General features: G+C 36.1%; 1 non-coding gene across 1 annotated transcript; it reads right to left on the bottom strand.

Moving 5' to 3' along the window:
* Window positions 1-3,572: 3,572 nt before the first annotated feature.
* Window positions 3,573-3,712, bottom strand: LOC122419909. Its single transcript, XR_006263115.1, has one exon. It is a non-coding gene; the product is annotated as a small nucleolar RNA SNORA7 (small nucleolar RNA).
* Window positions 3,713-11,422: the final 7,710 nt, after the last annotated feature.

Here is an 11,422-nt window from a genome sequence, read left to right as displayed (position 1 = left end):
ATATTTTTGCCATTTCATTTTATGTGATAACAATAGTATCAGCATTAAGCAGAATTTATAGTTTTCAAAGTGCTCTCTTGTGTCTAAGTGTATTTGATGCTCAGTAAAATGCTATTAGAGAGAAAAGGAAGGGTCACCAGTCCTATTTGAGTAAAGAGAACCTGTGACACAGAGGTTAAAGGGCTCTCCAAGGTCAAATATCAATTTCTACCATGAAGCAATCTTGTGCAAGGATTGTGTCTACTTGTAAAAATAAATTATTAAGTATTTCAAAGGGATGTAAAATATAGAAAATGTAAAAGCCACATTATCTATCTCCCAGCTGTTAACATATTTCCTTCAGATTCTTTTAAAAAGTAGATAAAAGGATACAGATAGCAGTTTTTACCACCCCATTGCCTCTCTTCCTTGCTAGAGGTGATTGCTGTCTTAAAGTTTCTATCTATCTGTCCATCCTTCAGTCCTTGTTACTAAGCATTTACTACTCTGTATACTCATAAAACATATGTTAAGAGTATGTGTGCAGTCTTTTTATTATTCATGTTATAGTTTTGAATCTTTTTGTAACTTTCTTTTCTCACTGAACAGGTTTTCTAGATGCCCAAGTTAATTAATGCAGAGCTGCAAGTTAATCGATCTATGTATTCTTCCCCTGAACTATAGTATTTAATTGCATTAGTAGACTGCAGTTTATTTATCCACTCTCCTGTGCTGTGCTGTGCTTAATCGCTCAGTTGTGTATGACTCTTTGCAACTCCATGGACTGTAGCCTGCCAGGCTCCTCTGTCCATGGGATTCTCCAGGAAAGAATACTGGAGTGGGTAGCCTATCCCTTCTCCCAGGGATCTTCCTGACCCAGGGATCAAACCTGGGTCTCCTGCATTGCAGGCAGATTCTTTCCCAGCTGAGCTGCCACGGAAGCCCTATCCATTCTCCTACTGATGGTTATTTAAGCTGTTTCCATGTCTTTCTACTTTCAAACACTGCCACAGTGAATATTTTCCCCATGCTTCCTGGTGACCACCTATAAGAACTTCTTCAGAGTATGTACCTGGTATTCCAGTGGCTAAGATTCAACGCTCCCAATGCAAGGCAACTGGGTTCAACCCTTGGTTAGGGAACTAGATTCCACATGCCCCAATGTTTTTAAATTGATTTCTGCAAGTTCCTTAGGGATTCTATATATTAATTCTTCGTTGATGAGATGCTTTTCAAATATCTTTTCCCAGTTTTTAGCTTGATTTTAGCTTAGATTATATTGGTTGCTTCCTCTAAAGTCTCAAAGTTTAGTGTTATTGAATTTATCTTTTTATTTTGCCTTTTGTATCTTGTTCAAGAAGTCACTCACTGTTCTAAGACTGTCCTCCTGTATATTTTCCTTCTCTTTCTATAAGTTTTCCACATTTTTGTTTTAATCCCAAATGTAAATTATTTTTGGATATGATATAAGGTTAAAAACTAATTTTATTTTCCTTATAAATGTCTCCATATAAATATTTCAATTGTCAAACATTCACATATCAGTTTCCTATATTACCCGTGGGTCTGTTTCTGAGCTCTCTACTTAAGTTTGTCAGCATATTTTAATATCTCTATGGCTTTTTCATCTGGTAGTAATTAGTATAGCTTTATGATAAACTTTGATATTTCTTAGGGAAGCCTCCCTCCCTAATACTCATAATTCTTTTGCATATTCTTGGCTCTTTGTCTTCATATAAATTTTAAGATCAGTTTTTTAAATTCATGCAAGAAATCTCCTTTTTATTAGAATTGTCATAATGTATAAACTAACTTAGGAAAATTAACATTGTAATGTTACTGTCATAATCCACAAATATGCTATGTCTCTACATTTATTAGGTCTTCTTTTAAGACTTTCAATAATATTTTAGAATATCCTCAATGATTAGATTTATCATCATGATTAGATTTATCCCTAGGCATCTAAGAATTTTTCTTGTTATTCTGAATAAGTTAATTTATTAAATTATCTTTTAAAATAAGGTGTTATGCAAGAATGTTATTGATTTTTTAGAATTGAGAAATAGGGTCTTCCCTGGTGGTGCTGTGGATAGCAATCTGCCTGCCAATGGAGGAGACAGGGGTTTGACCCCTGACCTGGGAAGATCCCACATGACACAGAGCAACTAAGCCTGTGCACTACAAGTACTCAGCTTGTGCTGTAAGCTGGGGAGCGGAAACTACTCAGCCCGCATGCCGCAACTACTGAAGCTGCGCACCTAGGGCCATGCTCCGCAACAAGAGAAACCACTGCAGTGAGAAACCCAAGCACTGCAGCAAAAAGGAGCCCCAGCTCGCTGCATCTAGAGAAAGCCCACATAAAGCAACGAAGACCCAGTGTAGCCACAAATAAATAAATAAGCATTTTTTTAAATTGAGAAATATTTCACATGACGTAAAATTCACCCTTTTAGGGTATACAGTTCAGTGGTTTTCAGACTGTTCACAAGGCTTGCAATTCGGAAATGTTTTCATCACAACAAAAAGAAACACTGTACTCAATGTGGGGTGATAGTTACATTGACTGATTTCTAGATTTTAAATCAATCTTGCATTCCTGGAATCAATCCCTCTTTATCATGGTATATAATTCTTTCAAAATGCTTCTGATTTTGATTTTCCAATATTTTGTTGAGGATTTTTGCATCTATACTCACAAGGACTGTTAATGTATAGTTTTCTTTTCTTATGATGTCTGTGTCTGGTTTGATAGGAGGGTAATAGTGGCTTCAGAGAATGACTTTGAAAGTGTTCCCTCTTCTATTTTTTGGAAGAATTTGCAAAGGATTGGTGCTAATTCTTCTTGAAACAGCAGAACTCAACAATGAAGCCACCTGGTTCTGGGCTTATCTTTGTAAGAAGTTTTTTGATTACTGATTTGATCCCTTCACTTGTTGGGGTCTGTTCAGATTTTCTATTTCTTCTTGAGTCAATTTTAAACATCTGTGTATTCTTAGGAATTTTCCATTTAATTTATGTTATCTAATTTTTTGGCATGCAATTGTTCATAGAATTCTTTTATAATGTTTTCTATTTCTGTAAGATTAGTAGTAATGTTTCCTCTTTCACTCCTGATTTTAGTCATTTGAGTCTTCTCTTTTTCTTGGTCAACCTACTGAGAGAATTGTTAATTTCTATGATCTTTTAAAATAACCACTTTCAGTTTCATTGATTTTTCTCAATTATGCTATTGATTTTTGATATTGATATTTTATCAAACAGTCTTATTAGTTCATAGCATTTGTCTGTGACTCTCTTACATTTACTACAAAGATGATCCTGTATTCTGAAATGAGGACAATTTGGCATCTTCATGGTCCGATCTAGTACCGTATTGATTACAAGTAGTCACATTCCTGACTTCAAACAGAATGCTTCTTTAATTTCAATATTAAATGTGATGTTAGCTATGAGTAGATACCTTTTATTAAGGAGTAGCAATTTCCTTTCATTCCAAATGGGCTAAAATGCTTTATCTTAAATCAATATTTAATTTTATCACATGTTTCTAGATACTCTTATTTTTTTATTTTTTTTTATTTTTTTTTTACTCTTGTTGCAGAGTGTCTTCCAATCACCAGATACTGAGCAAACTGGGAATGGAATGGGTACCTCTGCCAGGCTTGCTTTCCCTCCCGACTCCGAAGCTGGCAGAATACAAGCCATTCTCCAGATGCGATCCTGGGAGGTTTCTAGATACTCTTAGATACTAGATACTCTTAGAGTTCTAGATACTCTAGAAACTCATAAGAGTTTTTCCTTTACTCTGTTAAAAATGAATTAATTTATATAGATTTTTCCAAATGTTAAAAATTCTTGCTCTCCTCGAATAAACTTGACTTATTATATGAATTTGGCTTACTAAGAATTTATTTGGGATTCTCTACACTTATGTTTATAAATTAGAAGGGCCTCTACCTTTATTACCCATGCATCTTGTGATTTGTTGTTGTTTTCTTTTTGTCTTTCCTTCTTTCCTTTGGTTCTCTCTCTTTCTTCCTTTTTTTCTTTCTCCTCCTTTCCTTCCTTCCTTATTTCCTTTCCTTCCTTCCTTTCTTTTCTGGTAAGAGTGGTTCTGTAATACAGAGATATCCTGTTCCTCCAAGTTATGGTAGAATTTGGTATAAAACCATCTGAAGCTGGTGGTTTATGTGTTTTAGGGCAGAGCATGCTGGATTTTCGTTAAAGATTCACCAATTCAATTATATCTTCCTGGCCAATTACTTAATCATTAAAATCATTGTCATGCATCATTTAATGCTTTTAGCTTTAAATTCTATGCTAGTTGTTACACCAGGCTTGTTTTGGTTAGTATTGTCAAAATATACTTTTTCTTAACTTTTGATGTTCAAAGTTTCTATATCCATGCAATTATGAATGTCTCATAATTTGATTATAGCTGGAATTTTTTAGAAGCTGTCTGAAAGTTTCTGTCTCTTACGAGGATAATATAATACATAAATTTATTGTGATTAGAAATATTAAAATTATTTCTACCATCTTATTTATTGTTTTTGATTCATCTTGGATTTTTTCTTCTTTTCTTTTTCTTTCTAACTTTCTACTGATCAATCTAATTTTCTTCATTCTTTCTTTACCCTCTACTAGTTTGGAAGTTAAACTTATCATTTCTGTAATTTAAGGTGTTTTCTTAACATATTAACATCCATACCTGATTTAGCACAATATAAAGTTAGTAAATAAGATATACTGAAATAAAACAAGAAATTTGAGCTCTTAAACTCTATAACCACCCTCCTGTTTTTCATGTGGTCTGTATGATACTCATTCTTCATAATTTCTTGAGTTATTCTCATATTTTGGTCCCACCCATTTGAAATTAGAAATCATTATTGTTATATTTTATTTTTAATGTTGGATTTATGAACACACTTTCTAATTTCTTTTTCTTTTTGGCTGCCATGAGGCAAGCAGGATCTTAGTTTCCTGACCAGGGATCAAACCTGTGCATCATGAAATGAAAGCTCACAGTCTTAACCACTGGAAGTCTTAACCAGGGAAGTCCCCATACTTTCTAATTTCTATTGTCATTATTACAACTTTCATCTCATTCCTTCTTTTGACACTCAATATTTTCATTATCAAAACCCATTCTTGGACTTCCCTGGTGGTTCAGTGGTAGAGAATACTTCTGCCAATGCAGGGGACACAGGTTCGATCCATGGTCTGAGAAGACACCACATGCCTCAGGGCAATAAACCCAGGCCCCACAGCGACTGAGCCAGTGTTCTATAGCCCACGGACCATAGCAAGAAAAGCCACTGCAATGAGAAGTCCATGCACCCCAGCTGGAGAGTAGCCCCTGCTTGCTGCAACCAGAGAAAGCCCACACACAGTAACAAGGACCAACACAGCCAAAAGTTAAAAAACAAAAGAGCCCATCCTTTTGTGGCTCTTGTAATGAAGAAAGGTTGTTAAGCTCTATAGTTTCAGGTTCTTTAAAATATTCTTTATTTCAAATTTACTCTTAAATAATTGTTTAGTTGTGTATTGAATTCTAGCTGACATTTATTTTTCTCCAGCACTTTGAAAATGTCATTTTGACCTTAAGTATAAAAGCTAGTTAAAAATACTAACAATTCACTCATTTTTGTTTATTATTAATGTATCTTTCGTCTTTAATTACCCTTAGGATTTTTTTGTGTGTGTTTGATGTTCTGTAGGCTCACAATTAAGTGTCTGGGTGTGAATTAATTTTTATTTATTATTCTCAGGACTTGTGGATTTCTTTAACTTGAGTCATGTTTTTTGTTGTTGCTTTTTAAATCAGTTCTGGAACAGTCTTAGCTATTGTCCCTTGTAATATTGCTTCTCCTCTATTTTCTTCTCCTGGAATAGCTAATAGAAATACTTTGCTGCTGCTGGGGCTGCTAAGTCGCTTCAGTTGTGTCCGACTCTGTGCGATCCCATAGACGGCAGCCCACCAGGCTCCACTGTCCCTGGGATTCTCCAGGCAAGAACACTGGAGTGGGTTGCCATTTCCTTCTCCAGAAATACTTTAGGCTTTCTCATTTATTCATTCTTGCCCCTTAATATTTCTTTCCTATCTTGTATCAATTTATTTCTTGGCTAAATTCAAAATAATTTCTTTTCACTATCACTCAGTTCACTAATTCTCTCTCTCCAGCACAAACTAATCTGCCGTTTAACCTATCCATTAAAGAAATTTCATTTATTCAAATTCTGTTTCTCTGTAATATATTTGCTCATTTTAAAAATGATTGCTCACTTTTTCAGCATGGTTTTTAGTCCTTCTTTTTAAGACCTTAAAAACTAGGTATATTTTTATACCTAATTTTATACTCTAATTCTTTAAAGCTTACTGATTGTCCCACTATCTTTGAATGCGATAACTGGCTTATTACACTTGGCATAATGTCCTCAAGGTTTATCCATGTTGCAGCGTGTGTCAGAATTTTCTTCATTTTTAAGGCTGAATAATATTCCATTGATGTATATGCCACATTTTTTATTCATTCATGTATTGAAGGATACTTAGGCTGTTCCCCTGGTAGCTCAGATGGTAAAGAATCTACCTTCAATGTGGGAGACCTGGGTTCGACCCCTGGGTCAGGAAAATTCCCCTATAGGAGGGAATGGTGACCCACTTCAGTATTCTTGCCTGGAGAATCCCATGGACAGAGGCTATAGTCCGTGGGGTCTCAAAGAGTTGGACATGGCTGAGCAGCTAATACTTTGGGTTCCTTCTACCTCTTGGCTTTTATGAGTAATGTTGCCATAAACATGCGCATATAAGTATATAATCACCTCCTTTACTATTAAAAAAAAAATCTCCTGGTCTTGCACAGTTTTCCACTCTTGGGGAAAATGATTAATTTTCCATTCTTTACAGTTTATCTGTGGTACTTTTGGAATTGCCCAGATTATCTGAACCATAAAATTATAAAATATATTTATTTATATATTTATAATTCTCCATTATTGGATTTGAATGTCCCACAGGTAAGTATAGTCTACATTTTAGAACTGCCTTTCAAGGGACCAGTGTTCATTGCCAATATATTTATTTTCTCTTTTTAGAATAATAGACTGTCATCTTTAGATATGATGACATCCCACTAAGTGTTGGGTTAATCCTTGAAATTAAATTTTCATTCTTTTGGGATCTGGGAAGGGTTGAGAAATACTTGCTACTCGTTTGGGATGAACACTGAGAGAGCCTTAGTTCACTGCAACGCCCACCGTGTGTGTACAGATGAGATAACTGTGTTCACTGCACTTGTTCTCTGATTCCACATTTGAGATGTGTGGTTGCTGTCATGGGACAGGGGCCTTCTTAGTTACCGACAGCAGGTGAGCCTCTCAGATGCTGTAATCTAATTTCATTAACTTACAAGATAGAAAAACATCATTCGGAAGTGTTGACCCACCTGGAAACTCAGTAACACCTTCAGAATGCCTGACCTTTCCATAATCTTTTTTTTTTGCCACCACGGCATGTGGCACTTCTGGACCAGGGATCGAACCTGCCCCCCTCACCCCCCGCCCTGCAGAGGAAGCACTGAGTCTTAACACTTGGGCTGACAGGGAAGTCCTCCCATAATATTTTGATTTTGGGGCTAAGGCTTGCATGGTGGCTCAGACGGTAAAGAGTCTGCCTGCAGTGTAGGAGACTCGGGTTTGATCCCTGGATTGGGAAGATCCCCTGGAATAGGGAATGGCTACCCACTCCAGTGTTCTTGCTTGGAGAATTCTATGAAGAGAAGCCTGGCAGGTTACAATCCATGGAGTTGAAAAGAGTTGGACATGACTGAGCGACTCACACAGACACACAGACACAGACACAGAAACACACACTAAAGTTTGCAAATTCCAAGGAATAAATGGATGAGGACATTGAGGAAACTAGCAGTACCCAAGGTTATCTTTATTTGGCTAGAGGTGATGGAAACTCAAGTCAGCTAAGCTTCTGCTCTGTCCTCCAGTTAAAATTTACTCTAAAGAAGAATTTTTATCCATAGAAAAGATGTCTATTTCCTATGAAGAGGGAATGTCTAAAAGTCAAATTGTGGATGGAACCATCACTAATCAGCTGTGTGATTCCTGGCAAGTTACTTAAACAGAGGTTCAACAAAACGAGAGAACAGAATACCTAATCTAAGAGGGTTATTGTGATAATTAAATATTGCAATATTTAAGTTTTTTATTAATAGCTGTTATAAATTTATGTAAAATATTGAATGTCAGAACACTAAAAAATGTGAAGTACTATTAAAAATGTAAAGAGAGTGTAATTATCATCATCATTGTTACTTCAGGTTTGCATAGTCAAGAAGTAGATACTACGAGCAGGACCAAGCTTACTGGGAAGGAGAGTGAGGTCAATCAGCTGGGCTGATGACACATCTGAGTCTACTAACAACCAAATGTCCAGTATCAGCACTTGAATGATAAGGTCTGACCCTCTTGTGGTCACTGAATACCCTGGGCAAACTCTGAAGTAACCTAAAGAGTCTGAGATCCAGTCTCCACAGTTGTCCCAACTAGGCCCACCTGGAACAGTGCTAGATAAATAATAAGTCCCAAATAAATGTCATCTATTCCTATATTTGTATCATATTACATTTTAATTATAGAAACTACATAGTCACACTTCAGATAATTTGGAAAAAATGATAAAAGAAAAAAAAATTTTAAAGCCACCTACAATCTCTTCACTTTAGCAGGTAAGTAATAAATAAGTAATAGATCCCAAATAAATGTCATCTATTCTATATTCATATCATATTACATTTTAATTATAGAAACTACATAGTCACACTTCAGATAATTTGGAAAAAATGATGAAAGAAAAAAAAAATTTAAAGCCACCTACAATCTCTTCACTTTAGCAGAAACTTTACCACACTTTGATGTACTCTGTCCTATATTTTCTGAATGCAGGAAGCCATGAGTTTAATCATAACTATAAAGGCAATTTTACATTCTACTTACTTCCCTCCTTAAAATTATATCATGAGCATTTTCTGTGCTTATGTTTCAGTATTAGCATAGGTTTTTAGAATTGGTAAAACATTCTATCCATTCAATAGACAATTGCCAGTCTCCCATTGTTGGACATCTATGTTCCTTCCATTTTTAAAAAATTACATAATGCTATAAAGGACAATTTTATGCAATTAGATTTTCTTGTAGTTAAGATTATTTTATTAGAATAGATTCACAGAAAAATTCCTGACCCAAAGGGAGTCAATATGTTTATGGATCTTTATACAACTTGCGAAATTACCTTCCAATGAATTCAACCAACTTAAAATCTCCAAAAATTATTAGTGCTCATTTCACCATACCCTCTCCAGCATTGAGAAGTAGACATCTTTATTTTTTGTTAACATCATATGTGAAAAATGGTATCCCATATTGTCATAATTCACATTTCTATTTTAGATAAAGCAGAAAAAAATTTCCCAACTGTTGGTATATTCATTGTTTTTCCACTTTTGTACATTGTCTGTTTAATTCTCTTAAATGCTCAATAAATAATTTTGATGATTCATATAAGGGAGACAATTGGGTCAACAGCAAAAAGAGTACTGATAATGCAAGGTGAATTAAGTGGTTTGAACTCTGTTTCTTCATCTATAAAACAAGTGGTTTCTACATCTACACTACCATATGTAAAATAGATAGCCAACAGGCACTTACCGTGTGACTCAGGAACTCAAACCAGGTCTCTGGGACAACGCAGAGGGATAGGAAGGGGTGGGAGGGGGGAAGGAGGTTCAAGAGAGAGGAGACATGTATACCTATGACTGATTTGTGTTGGTGTATGGCAGAGACCAACATGATATTGTAAGGCAATTATCCTTCAGTTAAAAATTAATAAATTTAATTAAAAAATAAGAAGTTTCCAGAATCAGCAGAAATACACGGTGTGAAATGGTTGGTGAACTCTCAGGTGGTTTAGAAAGACAATGAATGGAACATTAATATTGTCACTCTCAATACTTCGATAGCCTAGAGTTCTAAAATTCACAAAGAGAATGGCTCTAAGAAAAATATGCTGGGTGAAGGAACAAAATCAGGACAATGATGAGATGCTGGAGGCCTCCATGTACCAACCAGAAATCTAACAGTTTCCCACCAAGACAGTGATGCAGAATCTATTCCAGCTGTCATTTTCCTGAATAATCTAGAAGTAATCCTTATTGGGCAAGACTGGGAGTTGACCTAGTACAAAGTTACCTTTGCTTTCAACTAGAATTGCCTGGATAGTAAGTACGTATAAATAAGAACTTCTTTCTCCTTAGGGGGGATTCTACTGCTAAGGGGGAGAAAAGATAATTGCCCTCCCAATTGTTGCATATATTCAAAATGCACATTAAATGGTTGTCCCAGTAAGTGAGGCTGTGTGAGAGCGAATATGTGAGACCCAACTATATGGCTCTATTGTTGATGGTGGCGGGTTTTGTTCATTTGTTTGCAGGTTAGTTGGTTGGTTGTATTCACAATTTTTTTTATAGTTATATTTAAACTGCCAATCAGAAAATGTAAAACATTGCTTAGGGGTGAGTGATAAAATTTTTTTCTTCTCTCTATTTTTCTGTATTTTTATTAATGAGATGTTATTCCTGCGATATGGAAATGCAAAGAATGTCTTAGGTAAGCAAATCTCTAGGTGATCAATGAAAAATGTTTTTTAAATTTTTCCAAAAGCTGCATAGTTGAAATGTGAAAATAGAAGGTGGGGAGAAAAGACAGCTTTACTAGCAGGAAATATCCTGCTCTGTGTTCTCTGACAGATGTCCAAGTGTCAGCCAAAGGTTGGACCTGCAGGGCAGGTAGTGAAGCAAAAATTTCAGCTTGAGCGAAGCCATTACCAGTTCCTGTCAGACATGGGGGTGGGGGCTAGGGAGGAGGGAGGCAGAAAACTCAACGACTGCAGGGCCTGACAGGTAACATTAAGTGAGCAGGTGGGACACCTTTACTACAATCAGGTAGGAGTAAAAACCACCCAGCTTAGGCTCTCCCCAATCCTTGAGCCTCAGAAACGTAGAACAATTGATTGTTACTTAAGCTGCTAAATTTGAGGGTAATTTATTAGGCAATAATAGATAACTAAATGGTTACTGACCAAATTGTACAGAATCATTCATGATAATAAGTGATAATAACTAAATCCGTTTTAAAAAAAGTGAGCAGGTGAGGTGGGGACAAAAATATTTCACTTTCCTCTCTACTGTTAAAAAAAAAAAGAAGATAACATTGGTGACACTGACAAAAAGAAGAGTTGGGAACTTCTGGTCCAGTGGTTGGGTGTCCACTTGCCAATGCAGGGGGCGCGGGGTCGATCCCTGGTCTGGGAGTATTCCACATGCCTGCGAGAAACTCAGCTGGGGCCCCGCACCTACAGAGGAGC

The sequence above is a fragment of the Cervus canadensis genome, chromosome 17 (genome assembly GCF_019320065.1).
Source record: "Cervus canadensis isolate Bull #8, Minnesota chromosome 17, ASM1932006v1, whole genome shotgun sequence".
Lineage (NCBI taxonomy): Eukaryota > Metazoa > Chordata > Mammalia > Artiodactyla > Cervidae > Cervus > Cervus canadensis.
This window is presented reverse-complemented; position numbering and strand designations above follow the sequence as displayed.